The following is an 18,253-nucleotide window of genomic DNA, read 5'->3' on the forward strand; positions in this document are numbered from 1 at the left end:
TCCAACCCCCTTCTTTAACAATATTTAAGTTCCATGTCCATCACCCTTTTGTCAGATGTGCATAACTAACCCCTTTGGTCAGTAGTGAGTAAGCTTTGTCTCCGAGCCCACTTGATAAACATTGCATGCATTTCGTCTCTGACACCATTTGATCAACAGTGCATCTACTCCGTCTCAGATCCGCTTCGATAAATAGTGCACAGCTCTGCCGAGGCCCGAACACGGATTTTTTTTCAGGGGGGGGCTAGTAAAAAAAAGTAATAGCTTGAATACAAATTGCCGAAAAATTTGGGAAATTGATTATTTTGGGGAGAGGGGGTTCAGGCCCAGTCAACAGTGCAATTGTTATTTCTCTAGTATCCTTTGGCCAAGAATTTGAATGCTCCATCTCCAAACCCCTTTAGTCGGGATCACAGAATAACCGTTCTCAAACAAAACGACGTAAGAGCATATGTCATAAATAGTGTTTGGTTCCCGCAAAAGGTGCTGTTAAAGAATATCTGAACTTATTATTATAAGATCGAGGAACTTATGATTAAAAAGTCGGGGCTACTATTATTACTACTACTACTACTAACAGCTCACCGCAGCACCAATACACATGAGGCAAACACAGCTGCGCACGCTCCTCCTCCATCCTAATCTATTCAAAGCTCCCCTCTTTACACCATCCCAGGAAGTTCCCATTTCATTTGAATCATTCTTTATCACATCCTCCCACCCCAACCGCGTACAACCTGCTTTCCGTTTAGCCCTAGACGGTTGGCGGGAAAGAGCAATCTTTGGCAATCTGTCATCTTTCATCCGCAGAACGTGTTCTATCCATCCCAAACTTTCTCTCAGTATGGGTTTGATCTGCAGGATGGAACCACGATGCCCGTTGAACCTAGTGTCTAAGGTGCAATGAATAAATTAGATTTTCTGAACCATCTGCAAACAATTTTTCCAAAAAGCATAAGGCAAAGCTTTACCTGCTTTTTGGAGCACCCATGCTTCAGAGTCATGTTGCCAAGTCTTCCCTTACTTTTTTTTCGCCCGAAACCCTCAAAGCGTTTTTTTTGTTAACTTAATGGCGGTACGCACTTTATGTAAGGTCAGCGCATCTTACACATGAACAGCGCATCCATCACTGCCAGATAATACCATTTTGACACTTTTCACCCAAAACCTCAAGACATCAATATAGCTTCCAAAATTCTAATCTTGGTTTGCAGACTTACCTTCCTATTCTTCCAAAGTTTTTTTTTTTAACTGTGAAAAAACATCCTGAGCCTTGGCTACTCTACTTTTAACATCTTTACTGCACCCACCGTCTTTACTAATAATACTACCAAAGTAAATGAAGCTGTCCATCTGATCAATCTTTTCGTTACCCAACGTCACATTTTCATCTTCACTTATTCCTAGCCTTAGTGACCTAGTCATCTTAACAGTAATTTTAAACCCATTCTAGCACCCTGAACTCGCACAACTATTGCTGCTATTGCAGTACAGAAATTCAAAGCCAAAACTCGCAAAATAAATAATTAACAAGTTGCGGCTTATTTTCAACAAACCGGTATTCAAGGATTTACCAGGGTGTTGGTCACAATCATGAGGTCAATATCAAAGTCAAATCAATGGCGTTGAGTTGGTCGTAGATAAATTGGAAAGTACTCCTACGAGGAAAAATTTGAGTAATATTGCCCTTTGTAAGGGCCAAAAGAGATCAGAGGGCTACTTTATACCTATTCCCTATGTTATGCGCTAACCCATTTCTCCCCACCACCGTAGCGGTACATGACATCGGGTCTGAATTTCAAGATAGCCTTCTGTACAGTTGGAAAAGTGCAGGCTCTGGTGCATGGTACCCAAATTCTATAAGAAGCCCATATAAAACAAGTGCTTCATAGATAAGTTCAACCTTTGGTGAGATAAGACAATGCAAAGATTTCCAATCTGTATGTTTGATAGCCCGCAGGCTTTCCCCTCTTGCACCTGCCCCTTCCCACTTTCCGCCCTTAGTTCGCAAATGTAGGCCTTTTTTTGCTCACTTCACGCACGATCATTTGTGGCCCTTTTACCACTGGTTCTTAAGCTCAGCCTCCGGCCCCTTTCGTCACAAGATCATATGTTCTCTCTCTGATCAATTCCGTCAACATTGCTTACTCTTTGTCTTCGAACGCCTTTTGTAAACGATGCACGGCCTTCATATCCCATCGCCTCTTGTAAGCCGTACCTACGACTTGTTCCCAACTGTTACGGTCAACACTGCGTATATTCCGTCTTCAACCCCTCTGGTAAAGAGATGATACACTCCGTATCCAGCCTCTTTTGTTTGACAGCGCATAGGCTCCGTCTCCACCGCTGTTTGGTCTACAGTTCTTATACTACATATCTAGTTTCCTTTTTTTTTGTAAACAGTGCATTCTCTCGTCTCTGGTTCGCATTGGTCAACAGTACCTAGGTTCCATCCATGATATGACCCCTTAACAATGCAAACCCTGTGTTTTCGATCCTCTGCGGCCAATAGTGCAAACGCTTCGTTTTTACCCCCTTTGTTCAGGATCGCATTGTGACTGTCCTCGAACAAAACAAGCTTGGAGGATATTTAACAAATGGTATTTGTTTTCCATCAAATTTGGTATTTAAGTTACAAATATAAGCCTACTATTACAGCATAAAAGTTCAAAGTCAAAACACGCAAAAGTAATTATTTCAGAAACGGTGTTTGATTGTCACCAAAGCTGGTATTTACAGGTTAATTAATTAAAAAAAACTTTTTCCACAAAATAAGTTTTTCAAAGAAAAGTAAAGAACTCCATTAAACCATAAATGAGCAAAATTAAATCAAATAATCTACCAAGTGCGAAGCTGCAATCAGCATCGATAGTAGTACCCCTTCCATTGATTCGATGAAACCCATACGGAAAATAATATAGGGAAAATAGCATTGGATTTTTAATGGAGCCCTCTGACGTCACACCCTCACACGTGTTTCTAGCTGGCAAGATTCATATTTTTGGCAAGAGTTCAATGTCCACGGCTAGAGTTCAATGGTTCGGTTAGGTCAGGTGTTTTTCTATGACACATCCCATTGTTTCTCTACGGCAGAAACAATGGGGTGTCTACTGACTTACTTGATTTAAGGCTCCTGCCACGTTGGGGTGGCGTAGAGAGCGTCGCAACTCTGCTCCTCCAGGCTGACCGGTCTACTGCTATTAATGGGGCCTCTTCGACAGCGATGTTAGCTATCTCAATGAATTTGTTGAGGCTATCCTTCCACCTTGTCTGAGGTCTGCCCCTCGGGCGAGACCAGCCATTAGCTTTAGCGTCAAAATCGTAGACTATTCGGGCTGGGGTTGTCGTTGGCATACGATTCGTAGACAAAATCGGCACAACTTTGTCGTACACCGGTTTTGATGCCGAATGTCGTGCTCCGTTTGCCGTTGACTTTGATAAAACCCATGATCTTTTCGTAAGGCTTTTCAAACAACTTTCAGTATTTTTCTGATTGACTATTTGATCGAAGTATGAGCCAGAGCGAGTCGCGATCCATCAAATCAAAAGCACCCCTAAAGACTACAAAGGCAACATATGCTTTCCTCCTGAATTCTTTCGTCTTCTCAATTAACTGGCGCATGGTAAAGATTTGTTCGATAGTGGATCTCCCGGGCGTAAACCCCGCCTGCTGGACTCTCCTCTTTCTTCTGAGGATACTCGTGCCTCTATCCAGCAGTGTCATAGCTAAGAGCTTTCCAGGCACTGAAAGTAGCGTTATGCCTCTGTAGTTCGAACAGATGCTCTTGCTCCCCTTTCTATTCCATAAGGGCAGGATTATACCTGCTCGCCAGTCCTTCTGATGACGTGATTTCTGATGACGATGACGATTTCTGATGACGTGACAGGAGTTTCTGTGTCACTTGTCAGCAGTTCCTGGGTGCTGGTGGCTAGGCTGATGAGTCCCTGGTCAGTCTGTGTTACGGCTTCGGCATTGAGGAGGCCCGAGAAGTGATCTTTCCATCGACTGACCTGGGCAGCTTCGTCACTGAGCGGCTGACCATCCACAGAGACAACACATGCAACCGAGGGGGCTATGTCTCCTGTTAGATCACGGAGATGCTTGTAGAGACCGCCAACGTCACCTTTCTTGGCTGCACACTCTAACTCATGTGCCTTTTTATCAACAAACAGTTTCTTGTCTCGCTGTATCAGTTTTTTGCGGACCCCATTAATGCTTGTAAAGGTTATCATGTCACACACTAACCTCGGCTGGCGGCTATATTCTATGACATCCAGCCTATCCGACTGACTCCATGCTTAATTAGCACGCTTTTCGCTCAAACATTTGTTGCCACTGATTTCAGGTTATTCTCTTTTAATGAGAGCCGGGCGTTTTCACAACTTTCAAATGGTAGGAGCGCGTCGTAGTGGTTCGATACATCAATGGCATATTTCAACCGTATCTTCTGATCGCAGAGGCGAGAGACGTCGATCTTGGCTGGTCTTGGTTTTGATTGATGGGCTTTGAGCCGTATTCTCAAGTTAGTAACGACGAGATGACGATCAGTGTTGCCAATCTCAGCTTATCCATATGTCTTACAGTTCCTGATCGAAGACCTCTATCTTTTTGTCTCGATGATGCAGTGGATCATTTTTTGGGTATGGCCGTCATTGCTGTACCATGTATATTTTTGAATGTCCTTCCTTGCAAACATGGTATTCGTAATCACAAGGTTGTGCATGCTGCAGAGTTGTAGAAGCCTTAGACCATTGTCATTTAGGGAATCCGGAGTAACTGGTCCAATGACTTGTCGCCATAAGTCATGGTTATCGCTCACAGTTGCATTAAGGTCACCCAGGAGAATGACAATACCGTGCGGAGATATCTTAAACAATTAATTCGTCAAAGAAGAGTAGAAAATATCCTCTATTTCTGTGTCAGCTTTGTTTGTCGAGGCATAACAAACAAGGACCATAATTTTTCCTTGCTTGTGATTGAGTCGAGCATTAGCGATTCTATCCGAGACAGGAGTAAAAGACAGTAGACACTTCTTGGATTTGTCATCATGAACTAGTCCGACTCCATTTTTCCTGGTGGTTGTCTGACCAGACCAGAGAAGGTAGTATCCCTCACTTATGGGATCATTTACGATTCTAACTAGATGGGTTTCTGTTAGTCCAGAAAAAGAGACGCGGAATCACTTCAGTTCTATTACCAGAAGTGTCTTAGCTCCGGGAAAATTTTACAACAATGTACTCTAGGTGGTAATTTGGAGGCCACCTTGGTCAAGAAGATTCAAATACTGGTCATTTCTCTGTCCAGGGGCAAGCAAGGGTCGTGATGGGATAAAAGAAGGTTGGTCATCCGAGACAGTTGCTAAGCTATTCGTTGAAATGGGTTTCGGGTGGAGGGCTGCAAGCACAACCGACCCTAGGCCTGGATTCTGATTAGAGCCAGGATTTACCTGGATACTGAGAATTCTGGAGTGGACTCCCCCTACCTCAAGAGGTTGAGGTCACCCTGATCGGAGCGTTTAGTTAGGGGAAACCCCGTATCCAGAGGTACGTGGTCAGCAGACATGGTCTGCATCATTCCGGACGAGCTCCATTCACCTCCATCGTAAACGAGCTCCATCCATTCACGGCAGAAACAAAATGGCTATCTAAAAATTTTAATTGGATGCGTTTGGATAAATGGTGGGCTTGGAAGGGGCGTTAATTGCCTTCCAATCCCTTTCGACTGTCAAAAAGGGCACTATCAATTTCAATTTCCAATAAAATGAGCCCCTCTTGATCTTTTTATAACAACGCGTTCTATAAAAACCTTATATGTCGTCCAATCACTTTCGACTATTAAAAAGGCCACTAGCCCTTTGAATTTACAATCGAAGGAACCTTTTATGAAGTTTCTATTACAACGCTTTCTATAAAAATCTTATATGCCCCCATGGCATAACTCACAACCCTTGCCCTGAGGGCTGTGGGGGAGTGTCTTCCTGAAAAACATAATTTCTATCTAGAAATCAACTATGCTGAACAACATGGCTATCGCATAATTTTGATTGGATGTGTTTGGGGAAATGGTGGGCGTGGAAGGGGTGTTAGTTGCCTTCCAGTCACTTTCGACTAGAAAAAAGGGCACTAGCCATTCCAATTTCCAATCGACTGAGCCCTTTCCGAAGTTTCTACGACAACTCCTTCGATACGAAGTCCCCCAAAATTGTTTGGGGGAATGGTGGGCGTGATAGGGGGGCTAGTTGCCTTCCAATTACTTTCAACTATTAAAAAGGGCACTAGCCCTTTGAATTTTCAATCGAATGAGCCCTTTTTCAAGTTTTTACGACAACGCTTTGTACAAAAACCTTAAATGCCCCCAGGGCATAACTTACAACCCTTGCCCTGAAGACTGTGGGGGGAGTGTCCTGCTCAAAGATATGATTTCCGGACCTTTCAACTACGTTGTAAAAAATAGCTATCTCAAAATTTTCACTGGATATGTTTGGAGAAATGGTGCACGTGGAAGTGGTGTTAGTTGCCCTCCAATCCCTTTTGGCCATTAAAAAGTGTACTAGACCTTTAAATTTACTATCGAATGAGCCCTTTTTGAATTTTCGACGACAATGATTTCTATAAAAACCTTATTTGCCCCCAGGGCATAACTTACAACCCTTTTCCTGAGGGCTGTGGGGAGGGGAGGGGATTGTCATCCTCAAAGACCTATTTTCCGGAACTTTCAACTACGTGAATAAAATGGCTATCTCAAAATTTTGATTGGATGCGTTTGGGGAAAAGTTGGGCGTGAGAGGGGGGTTAGTTGCCCTCCAATCACTATCGACTATCAAAAAGGGCACTATCACTTTGAATTTCCAATTGAATGAGCCTTTTTTGAAGTTCTACGACAACGCTTTCTATAAAAATATTAAATACTCTAAGGGCATAATTTAAAATCCTCGCCCTGATGGCTCTTAGGGAGTGTCCTCCTCAAAAACATAATTTCTATCTGGAAATCAACTACGCTGAACAAAATGGCTATATCAATTTTGATTGTATGTGTTTGGGGAAATGATGGGCGTGGAAGGGGTGTTAGTTGCCTTCCAATCGCTTTCAACTATTAAAAAATGGCACTGGCCATTCCAATTTCCAATCGAATGAGCCTTTTTCGAAGTTTCTACGATAACTCCTTCGGTACGAAGTGCCCTGTACGGAAAAAAAATAATACATTGTCCCAACATCGTTCTTTACTTAGGCAGCGCGATTGCGCTGCCTATGATAAGGCTGTCGATCACAAATCTAAGAGTATTGGCATAATCGACATATTACAGAGTGTCATTATCCTAGCATTGCTTTTTTCCAGGGATCATCATATAGAATAGATGGTATTAGTTAGCTAGAAAAGGCTCACTCACTCGATACCCTCCAAGTTATGCAAATAACCCATATAAAAAAGAAAATTTATAGGAAAATTTTACTAGAAAGAAAAGTAGGTATGTATCTTCTTGTTGAAATCAGAGCCATTCAAGGATTTTCAATCGGTATATTTGAAGGACAGTACGTGGTTCAGTAGTGTGAATGCTCAGTCTCCGACCCTTTGGGCGACAGTGCCTATGCTCCTTTCCGACCCTTTTTTGCCAACAGTACATACGCTCCATATCCGATTCCCTTTGGTAGACAATGTGTAAGCTTTGTATTCCACCCCATTTGGTCAATAGGGACACCGTTCCGTCTTCAGGTCCCCCTCTATCCGATATTGCAGTATGCGGTCCTAGGTCAAACGAAATAAGTACAAATCTACCAAATGGTTTTTGCTTCATTTTCGGCAAAGCTGGTATTTATGAATTTGTCAGTTCGTCGGTTACAAATATGAGGCTAATATAATAATATCAAAACTGAAAATCTAAAGACGTTAAGGTTACACAGGTTGAGCACACATTGCGTATCAATGTTTGCTCCTCGCCAAAGTTGGTGCTTAAAGGATTTTGGGGGTTGCTGGCAACAAATTTGAGACTTATTTCGCAAAACAAATATCCAAGAGCAAAACACATAATGCGCGTATCTCATAACTAGGATTTGATTTTCATCAAACTGCCGTATTTCTGAAACGGTTAACTCCAAGCATGAGGCTGGAATATTTACGTAGACCTTCGTTCGGTAGTTTCTATCCCATGATAGCTCAATACAAACATCTCAATATTTAATGCTGTTCTCTGACCAGTTATTTATTTTCTGCCTCGGTTGTTTTTTTCAACTGATTTATGTTTTTGTTTAAAAAATATTTGTGTCATACCAATCGAAGCTTTGTCTTTTGTGCCTAATTGTGTTTTATGCTCTTGAAACCTTCCTTTTTTATTTTGACTGCTTGAGTCAAAATTTATGCCTTTTTATTAAGTTCATTCTCACTTTAAGTTTTTTTTTTTTTCATGGCATTTTGACAAAGGTCTGAATTCTGATACTAACTCTGTGGCGCAAAGCCTCCCGAGAGAACACACTGGTAAATCATGGGCGCCCATAAGGGGACGGGACAAGGGGGACTCAAGCCCCCCTGGCTGAATGGCGCTGCTTATATTTGTATTAATTTAAAAACCTTTTTCCACAAAATAAGTCTTTCAAAGAAAAACAAAGAGCTCCATTAAGCCAAAAATGGACAGAAATAAAGTTAAATAATCTTCCAAACGTAAAACTACCTCAAATCACTATCAACAAACAAATGAAACTCAAAACGAACAGAAATTAAAATAGTAAAACTTAAAACAATCAAAAATTAAGATTACTAGAGCTGACAGACCCTATACCTTCTTAAGACCAGAACATAATTTAGGCTTTACTGAAAAACAAAAACAAAAAAGAAATGGTCGTGGATTGACAGTTTAATATACCCATACTTATATCTATTCCTTCCAGTCTTAAATTTTTGGTACTTATTTAAGTACAAAAGGTAAAGACATTTCATATATATTTTGTTTTCAGTAAAGCGCAAAATTTTTTCTGGTCTTGAAAAGGCATGAGGGTGATCAGCCTTACTCATGTTAATTTCTGCTCGTTTTGGGTTTGACTTGGCTATTTATTCTAATTAATTAAAAAAAACTTTTTTCCACAAATCAAGTTTTTCAAAGAAAAGTAAAGGACTCCATTAAACAAAAAATGAATAAAAATAAAATCAAATAATCTACCAAGCGTGAAACTATCACAAATCAGCATCGATAAATAAATGAAACCCAAAACGAACAGAGATTACAACAAATAACCGAATCAAACTGAAAACAACCAGAAATTAACATAAGTTGGGCTCAAAACCCCTATGCCTTCCCAAGGCCAGAACATAATTTGCACTTTACTGAAAAAATAAAACTATGTTTTATATTTTTATAAATTTAGTAAGTAAAGTAATATTAATATTTTGATTAATAAATATCAGTATATGTATATTAAACTGACAATGCACATTCATTTGTATTTTTTTCAGTAAAGTGCAAATTATGTTTGGCCTTGGGAAGGTATAGGGGTCAAAGGTATAATTTCCTGAACTTTAAACTGCGTGGAACAAAATGGCTATCTGAAAATTTTGATTGGATGAGTTTCGGGGAGTGGTGGGCGTGGAAAGGATGTTAGTTGCTTTCTAATCACTTTCGACTATGAAAAAGGACACTAGCCATCTCGATCTTCAGTTGCATGAGCCCTTTTTTAAGTTTCTAGGACAACGCTTTCTTTAAAAAACCTTGCATGCCCCTATGGCATAACTTACAACCCTTGCCCTTAGGGCTGTGGGGGGGATATCATCTTCAAAGACCTAATTTTCTGGACTTAAAACTACGTTGAACAAAATGGCTATCTCAAAATTTTGATTGGATGTGTTTGGGGAAAAGATGGGCGTGGGAGGGGTGTTAGTTGCCCTCCAATCACTTTTGACTATTAAAAAGGGCACTAGCCCTTTGAATTTCCAATCGAATGAGCCTTTTTTGAAGTTTCTACGACAATTCTTTCTATAAAAACCTTATATGCCCCCAGGGTATAACTCACAACCCTTGCCCTGAGGGCTGTGGGGGAGTTTCCTCCTTAAAAACATAAGTTATATCTTGAAATCAACTAGGCTGAACAAAATGGCTATCTCAAGATTTTGATTGGATGTGTTTCGGGAAATGGTGGGCGTGGAAGGGGTGTTAGTTGCCATCCAATCACCCTCGACTATTAAAAAGGGCACAAGCCACTCCAATTTCAAATTGAATGAGCCCTTTTCGAAATTTCTACGGCAACTTCTTCGATACGGAGAGCCCTGGTCTACAGGAAAAAATCAAGAAACAATACATTGTGCCAACATCATTCTTATGTGCCCTCAGGGCATAACTTAAAATGCGTGCTCGGGTGATAGTTGGGGATTATCCCCCACAAGAACCAACTTTTTCCCTGGAAACCACCTACGCTAAACAAAATGGTTATCTCAAAATTTTGATTGGATGTCTGTGGGGAAATGGTGGGCATGGAAGGGGTGTTGGTTGCCTTCCAATCACTTTCGACTATTAAAAAGGGCACAAGCCACTCCAATTTCCAATCGAATGAGCCCTTTCCGAAGTTTCTACGACAAAAAAAAACAAAAAAAAAATAATACATTGTGCCAACATCGTTCTTTACTTTGGCAGCGCTATTGCGCTGCCTATGATTATGTTCGTGTTGAGTCTCATTTATTTATTATTAGTGATTTGTGGTAGTTTTACGCTTGGACGATTACCTGACTTCATTTCTGCCCATTTTTGGCTTAATGGAGCTTTTCGCTTTTCTTTGAAAAACTTTTTTTTTGGAAAAAGTTTTTTTTAATTAATTTCTGATCGTTTTTTATTGACAGTCATTGTCATAATTTTTTTTTTATATCTTTTCGGTTATTCTTCTATTTGGCTTGCTATTTGTATGTTGGGAGAAACTTTTTCAACGATTTTTAATCCTGAAACAATTAGTATTTTTTAATTTAATTTTATGCCTCCTCAGGTTGACCTGAAAAAATAAAACTTAATATCGTTCCCAGAATATTCTATCTATGCTGTTTGACAACCTGGATACACTTACACTCTATTTATTTGTTTAAATTGTAAGAGCAGAAGTAGCAACAGTAGTAGCCTCGAAAGCTTCAACTTAATACCCCCAGTTGTTCTCAATATATTGGAGGTGTCTTATTGGCAACTGCAAACACAATACTTTTTTATTTAGTTATAAAGCAGCAATTAGTTGTATAGCATAATGGGCCAGTTTCATAACTGTGGGGGATGGACATGCCTAATATCCCGAAAGACATAGTTGCTGGATCGTTCTACTATGCTGAGGAAAATAGTTGTCTTAAAATTTTAACTGGATGTGTTTGGGAAATAAATCGGCTTGAGAGACGGGCTGATTGCCCTCCAATCTCTTTTTAGCCTTAGAAAGGACCCTAGAACTTTTGATTTTGGATCGAATTAGCTTCTTCAAATGTTTCAATGATATTTCTAGCTACTATAGAGTGGTGCTGCGTATGATATTGCTTATATGCCTTTTTGAAAACCTGCATGCATACAGTTTTTTCGTTTAATTGGAACTCCCCCTAATAATTTCTAAAAGTTTCACCTTAATATTCTTAGCATCATTAGTTACAGTAACTGTAGTGGTAGTATTAAAAGTATACACATAGTGCCTTCTGGCTAGTTCAAAATTCCCACAACTTCCCCTTAAAGGTCTAACTTAATAATATAGGTTTTTCTTGAGATATTGCTCTGTCACCTTTTTAAAAGTCCACATGCTCATAGTTTATTTTTATTTAGTTTAACGTCCGCCTAAATATTCCTTATATTTGATTACTGAAGACATTGTTATATTCTCTTTGGACTATTGGTTACAAAATGGCTATCTCACAATTTCGATCAACTGTGTTTGGGGAAAAGAGAATGTCAGGGAGGGGAGGGGCTCTTTTCTCTCCATCACGATTGACTCTTAAATTGGAACTAGAACTATACATTTCCAATCAAACGAACCCCCTCTAAAGTTCACACGGCCACCCCTTCATAAAAACTTTACATTCCCCCGGGGCATAACTTACAACCCTTACCCACCATACTCAGGGTCAAGCCCAAAGGCCGTGTTATGACACTTTTGGTTTATTTTTGAACACATGGCTATCTAAAAATTTATATTGGAAGCATTTGGGGAAAATATGACGTGGGTGGGGGGGGGTACAGTTGCCCTCCCATAAATTTGACTCTTAAAAATGACACTTAAACTTCCGATTTCTAATCCAATGAGCCCCCTCTGAAGCTTATACGACCACCGTTTCCAAAAAAAACTTATATACCCTCGGGGCATAGCTTATAACATTTGCCCTTAGGACTGTCGGGGGGGGAGGGGTCTCATCCTCCAAGACATAATATCTGGACTTTTAAACTATGTCAAATAAAATGACTATCTTGAAATTTTGATTGGAAGTGTTCGGGAGAGGAGGGGGGCTGGTTGCCCTCCATGAGCTCTTTTTGAAGTTTCTATGACATTTACTATGACATATGAAGTGCCATGGCCTAAAAAAATGAAAATAAATAATATATTGTGCCCGCACCGCTCTTTGCTTAGGCAGCGCTGCCTATGATATTTAGTCTTTAGATTTCAATATACAACATTGAAAGTGCCGATTAGAACCAGGTAACCCACCCCCCCTAAAATTCAGCCTATGGGCGCCCATGTGGTAAATGCTTTATCCGTCCCACTCTGAATTTGGCTTTGAATACTCTGCTTGTAGTGCTTGTTGTCAAAATTTTGAAAGAAATATTATCTTATGTAAATGTAAAAAAGAAGTGTTTTTGTTGTCTTGTAAAATTCAGGAAAGTGACATTGAGCATTTTGTTGCACAGCGATAAAGAAATTATCTCTCACAAAATTATTCAGGAACAGTGCCAAAATAGATCTAAACGTTAAAGCCAAATAAAGTTCTTCACTTTAATGCTCAACTCTAGAGACATATTTTCCAACAATCCTTAAATTATAAAAGAGTGGGCTTATAATGCTTTTAATTGCCAAGTCATGTAGAGCCGTCCTGTCCGCCGCTACGCATTAATAAAGCAAAGGGGAAAGTGGAATTATAAACAAGGGCCATTGTATGTACAAAAATTAAGAGGGCTTAAATGATTGATATACGGACGAATTAGCATATTTATCAGTGAATTCAGTCCTTTAAACTGGCTATGCTCTGAAGTTTTTTTTTACTTTTGATGGAAAGGCTCGGATATAGGAAGGAAAAATGAATAAATTGCTCCAGATTTGGTAACTCCCACTAATACTAGAGCTGTTTGTATTCCATAAGCATCATCACATCATAAAATGCATATAAGAAAGGGAAGCTGAATATGAAATAACATAAAAGAGAATTTATACGCAATTTTTTATTTGCACTTTGAAAAAAATTGTAGCTCTTGTCCTACTAGCTTTTCATCTAATCAGGGGCAAATCTCCAGCATTTTTATTGGGGGGGGGGACAAGAGGGGTCCATATCCCGATAATCAAGGGGCATGGGCTATATATAAATATTTTACAAATTATGGGAGGCCCCTTGCCCCCCCCCAAACGACGTCCCTAGATCTAATTATAGGTAGCGCAATAGCGGTGCCATCACTCCACCATAAAAAATCCCCTGTGGAATATTTTCCCCTGATTAAATCCCCCACCCCCCGGAAAATTCTCCCTGGTCAGCTCCCTTCTGCTCCCTTCTTGAATTCCCAGAACAATTCCCCCTCGGAAATTGTTCTTACTTTCATTTGATTTTCTGATTGTTTTGAATCATGCCAGGAACACCTCCACCCCATTAAAAGTTCCCCCTCAAAACATTTCTGTATATTTCCCAACAACAAATGCTATACGTAGGCTAAACAGTGGGTAAATCTCTTAACTTAGAGCCCCCTCCCTCCTTTGTAAGATTTTCCCTGGAAAATTCCCTCCGGAATTTTCCCTCCCCCATGACATAATACCCCTGGAAAAATGTCCCTATATTTACCTATAACAAATACTATATGTAAACAATTCGGAAATTGTTTACCTATAGTATTTGTTATAGGTAAATACAGGGACATTTTTCCAGGGGTATTATGTCAGGGGGGAGGGAAGTTTTCGGAGGGGATTTTCCCTGGAAAATTCCCTCCGGAAACTTCCCTCTCCCCTGACATAATACCCCTGGAAAAAATGTCCCTATATTTACCTATAACAAATACTAAATGTAAACAATTGGGAAATTGTGTTACTTACATCCCTTTTCTCAGGAGCTATAAGGCGTCATGTCATCCACAGAGGCATAATTTTTGAATCAACTATGCTGTATCAACTGGGTATCTCAAAATATTTATGAGATGCCACTGGGGAAAAGGAGGCTTGGGAGGGGGCTATTTGCACTCCATAATTTTTGGTCACGTAAAAAAGGCACTAGAACTTTTAATTTCTGTTTAAACGAACTCTCTCCCAACATTTTATGACCGTTGGTTTAATACAATCACCCCTCGGAAAAAAAAATCAAAGAAATAAACACGCATCCGTGATCTTTCTTCTGTCAAAAAAGAGCAAAAAAACCATTTTTCTAGAAAGGAGCTTGAAACCTCTATAAAGTGGGTTCTCTTACTTGCTGAATCTGATAGTATAATTTTCATTGAGATCGCTTGCCTTTTTGGAGGTGTTTCTCCCCTTTTTGGTAATTAATTAAAAAATCTTTTTCCACAAAATAAGTTTTTCAAAAAAAAGTAAAGAACTCCATTAAACAAAAATGAGCAAAAATAAAATCAAATAATCTACCAAGCGTGAAACTACCACAAATCAGCATCGATAAATAAATGAAACCCAAAAACGAACATAAATTACAATAATTAAACGAGTCAAACTCAAAACGAGCAGAAATTAACATAAGTTAGGCGCAAAACCCCTTTGCCTTCCCAAGGCCAGAACAAAATTTGCACTTTACTGAAAAAAATATAAATGTTTTTACTTTTATAACTTTGATAAATAAAATAATATTAACATTTTGATTATTAAATGTAAGTATATGTATATTAAACTGACAATGGACATTCATTTGTATTTTTTCAGTGAAGTGCAAATTTTGTTCTGGCCTTGGGAAGGCATAGGGGTTTTTATTGGGAATTAGCATTATCACAGTGCATTTTGATTTAAACTTAAGGCAACATTTAATTTTTAAACTAAATGGGCAAATGGGAGGGTGGGCGTGGGAGGGTCGGAGTGGAAGGGGGGTTAGTTGCCTTCCAATCACCTTGGAATATTAAAAAGGGCATCAGCCCTTTCTATTTTCAATCGAATGAGCCCCTTTCTAAATTCCCAAGACAACTCCTTCAATACGAAGTGCATTGGTCTAGACAACAACAACAACAAAAAATATCACTATTCACTTTTGACTATGAAAAATTGTACTATCCCTTTGAATTTCAAATCGATAGAACCCCTTTTCAAGTTTATACGACAAAGCTTTCAATAAAAACTTTATATGCCCCAAGGGCATAACTTATAACCCTTGCCCTGAGGTTTTTTTTTTGGGGGGGGGGTTCCTCCTCAAAAACATATTTTCTATCTGGAAATAAACTACGCTGAACAAAATGGCTATCTCAAAATTTTTATTGCATGTGTTTGGGGTCGAAATTTTGATTGGAAGGGTTTGGGGGAATGATGGGCGTGAGAGAGGGGGGGGGCTAGTTGCCCTCCAATCACTTTCAACTATTAAAAAGGGCATTAGCCCTTTGAATTTCCAATCGAATAAGCATTTTTTGAAGTTTCTACGACAACGCCTTCTATAAAAACCTTATATGCCCCAGGGCATAATTATAACCCTTGCCCTGAGGGTAGTGGGGGAGTGTCTTCCTCAAAAACATATTTTCTATCTGGAAATCAACTACGCTGAACGAAATGGCTATCTAAAAAGTTTGATTGGATGTGTTTGGGGGAATGCTGGGGTGAGGGGGGGGCTAGTTGCCCTCAAATCACTTTCGACTATTAAAAAAGGCACTAGCCCTTTGAATTTTCAATCGAATGAGCCCCTTTTGAATTTCCTACGACAACGCCTTCTATAAAAACCCTATATGCCCCCAGGGCATAACTTAAAACCCTTGCCCTGAGGGCTGTGGGGGAGTGTCCTCCTCAAAAACATACTTTCTATCTGGAAATAAAATACGCTGAAAAATGGCTATCTCAAAATTTTGATTGGATGTGTTTGGGGAAATGATGGGCGTGTGGGGGGGGGGGGGCTATTTGCTCTCCAGTCATTTTCAACTATTAAAAAGGGCACTAGCCCTTTGAATTTCCAATCGAATGAGCCTGTTTTGAAGTTTCTATAGCAACGCTTTCTATAAGAACCTTATGTGCCTCCAGGATAAACTCAAAACCTTGCCCTGAGGGTTGTGAGGGAGCGTCCTCCTCAAAAATATATTTTCTATCTGGAAAATAACTATGCTGAACAAAATGGCTATCTCAAAATTTTGATTGGATGTGTTTGGGGGAATGCTGGGCGTGGGGGCGGCTAGTTGCCCTGCAATCACTTTCGACTATTAAAAAGGGTACTAGCTCTTAGAATTCCCAATCGAATGAGCCTGCTTTGAAGTTTCTACGACAACGCCTTCTATAAAAACCGTATATGCCCCCAGGGCATAACTTAAAACCCTTGCCCTGAGGGTTGTGGGGGAGTGTCCTCCTCAAAAACATATTTTCTATCGTGAAATAACCTCCGCTGCTCATATTTGCTTTCTAAAAATTTTTTTGGTATTGGTTGGGGTTTTTGTTGGGGGTGGGGGGGGGGGCTTGCTACCATCTAATCACTTTCGACTATTAAAAAGGGCTCTAGCCACTCCAATTTCCAACCGAATGAGCCCTTTTCGAAGTTACTACGACAACTCCTTCGATACGAAGTGCCCGGGTATGGAGAAAAAAAAAACACATTGTGCCCACATCGTTCTTTACTTAGGCAGCGCTAGCAGGCAGCATATGATCAGGCAAATTTTCTCAGGCTCCTAGCTTTAAATGATTAACATTAAACTTAATGAAATTTACATGTTTGGAATCATAGCGCTGCCTAAGTAAAGAACGATGTTGGCACAAAGTAATATTTATCATTTTTTTTTTCCTTTAGACCAGGGCACTTCGTATCGAAGGAGTTGTCGTAGAAACTTCGAAAAGGCTCATTCAATTGGAAATTCAAAGGGCTAGTGCCCTTTATATAGTCGAAAGCGATTGGAGGGTCACCCCCCTCTGACGCCCACCTTTTCCCCACACACATCCAATCAAAATTTTGAGATAGCGATTTTGTTCACGTAGTTGAAAGTTCTATAAACTAGGTCTTTGAGGATGACAACCACCCCCCCCCCACAGCCCTCAGGGCGAGGGTTGTAAGTTATGCCCTGGGGGCATATAAGGTTATTATAGATACCGTTGCCGTAGAAACTTCAAAAGGGCCCATTCGATTGGAAATTGAAATGTAAAGTGCCCTTTTTAATAGTCGAAAGTGATTCGAGGGCAACTAACACCCCTTCCACGCCTACCATTTCCCCAAAGACATCCAGTCAAAACTTTGAGATAGCCATTTTGTTCAGAGCAGTTGAAAGGTCCGGAAATTAAATATTTGACTTAGATATTCCCCCACATATACAGGGCAAGGGTTATGAGTTAGGCCCTGGGTTCATAAGAGGTTTTTTATGAAAACTTCGTCGTAAAAACTTGAAAAAGGGCTCATTCGATTTGAAATTCAAAGGGTTATTGCCCTTCTTAATAGTTGAAAGTAATTGGAAGGCAACTAACCTCCCTCTCACGCCCCACCATTCTCTCAAACATTTTTGGGGGACGTATCGATTTTTTTTCCCAAACTAGGGCACTTCGTATCGAAGGATATGCCGTAGAAACTTCGAAAAGGGCTCGTTTGATTGGAAATTGGAATGGCTAGCGCCCTTTTTAATAATCGAAAGTGATTGGAAGGCAACTAAACCCCCTTCCATGCCCACCATTTCCCCAAACATATCCAATCTAAATTTTGACATTAGCCATTTTTTCAGCATAGTTGATTTCCTGATAGAAGTTATGTTTTTGAGGAGGACACTCCCCCACACACCGCAGGGTAAGGGTTGCAAGCTATGCCCGGGGGGCATATAAGGTTTTTATTATAAGGTTTAATATTTGTATGCTACCACTGCTATTACAATTACCACTAGTCCCAGGCGTTGCACCGATAAGAGAATACCGACGCAATCAATGTTGACCAGAAACTCCAGCCCCTGACAGATCTGGACTTCGCAGACGA

At 40.1% G+C, this 18,253-nt stretch overlaps 1 protein-coding gene across 4 annotated transcripts in view; it reads left to right on the top strand.

Moving 5' to 3' along the window:
• sick (sickie) overlaps positions 1 to 18,253 on the top strand; it is a 374,025-nt gene that overhangs the window by 181,615 nt on the left and 174,157 nt on the right. The window lies entirely within an intron of this gene.

This window comes from Artemia sp. Qi Xiang Cuo, chromosome 21 (genome assembly GCF_049724085.1).
Source record: "Artemia sp. Qi Xiang Cuo chromosome 21, ASM4972408v1, whole genome shotgun sequence".
In the NCBI taxonomy this organism is placed as follows: Eukaryota; Metazoa; Arthropoda; class Branchiopoda; order Anostraca; family Artemiidae; genus Artemia; species Artemia sp. Qi Xiang Cuo.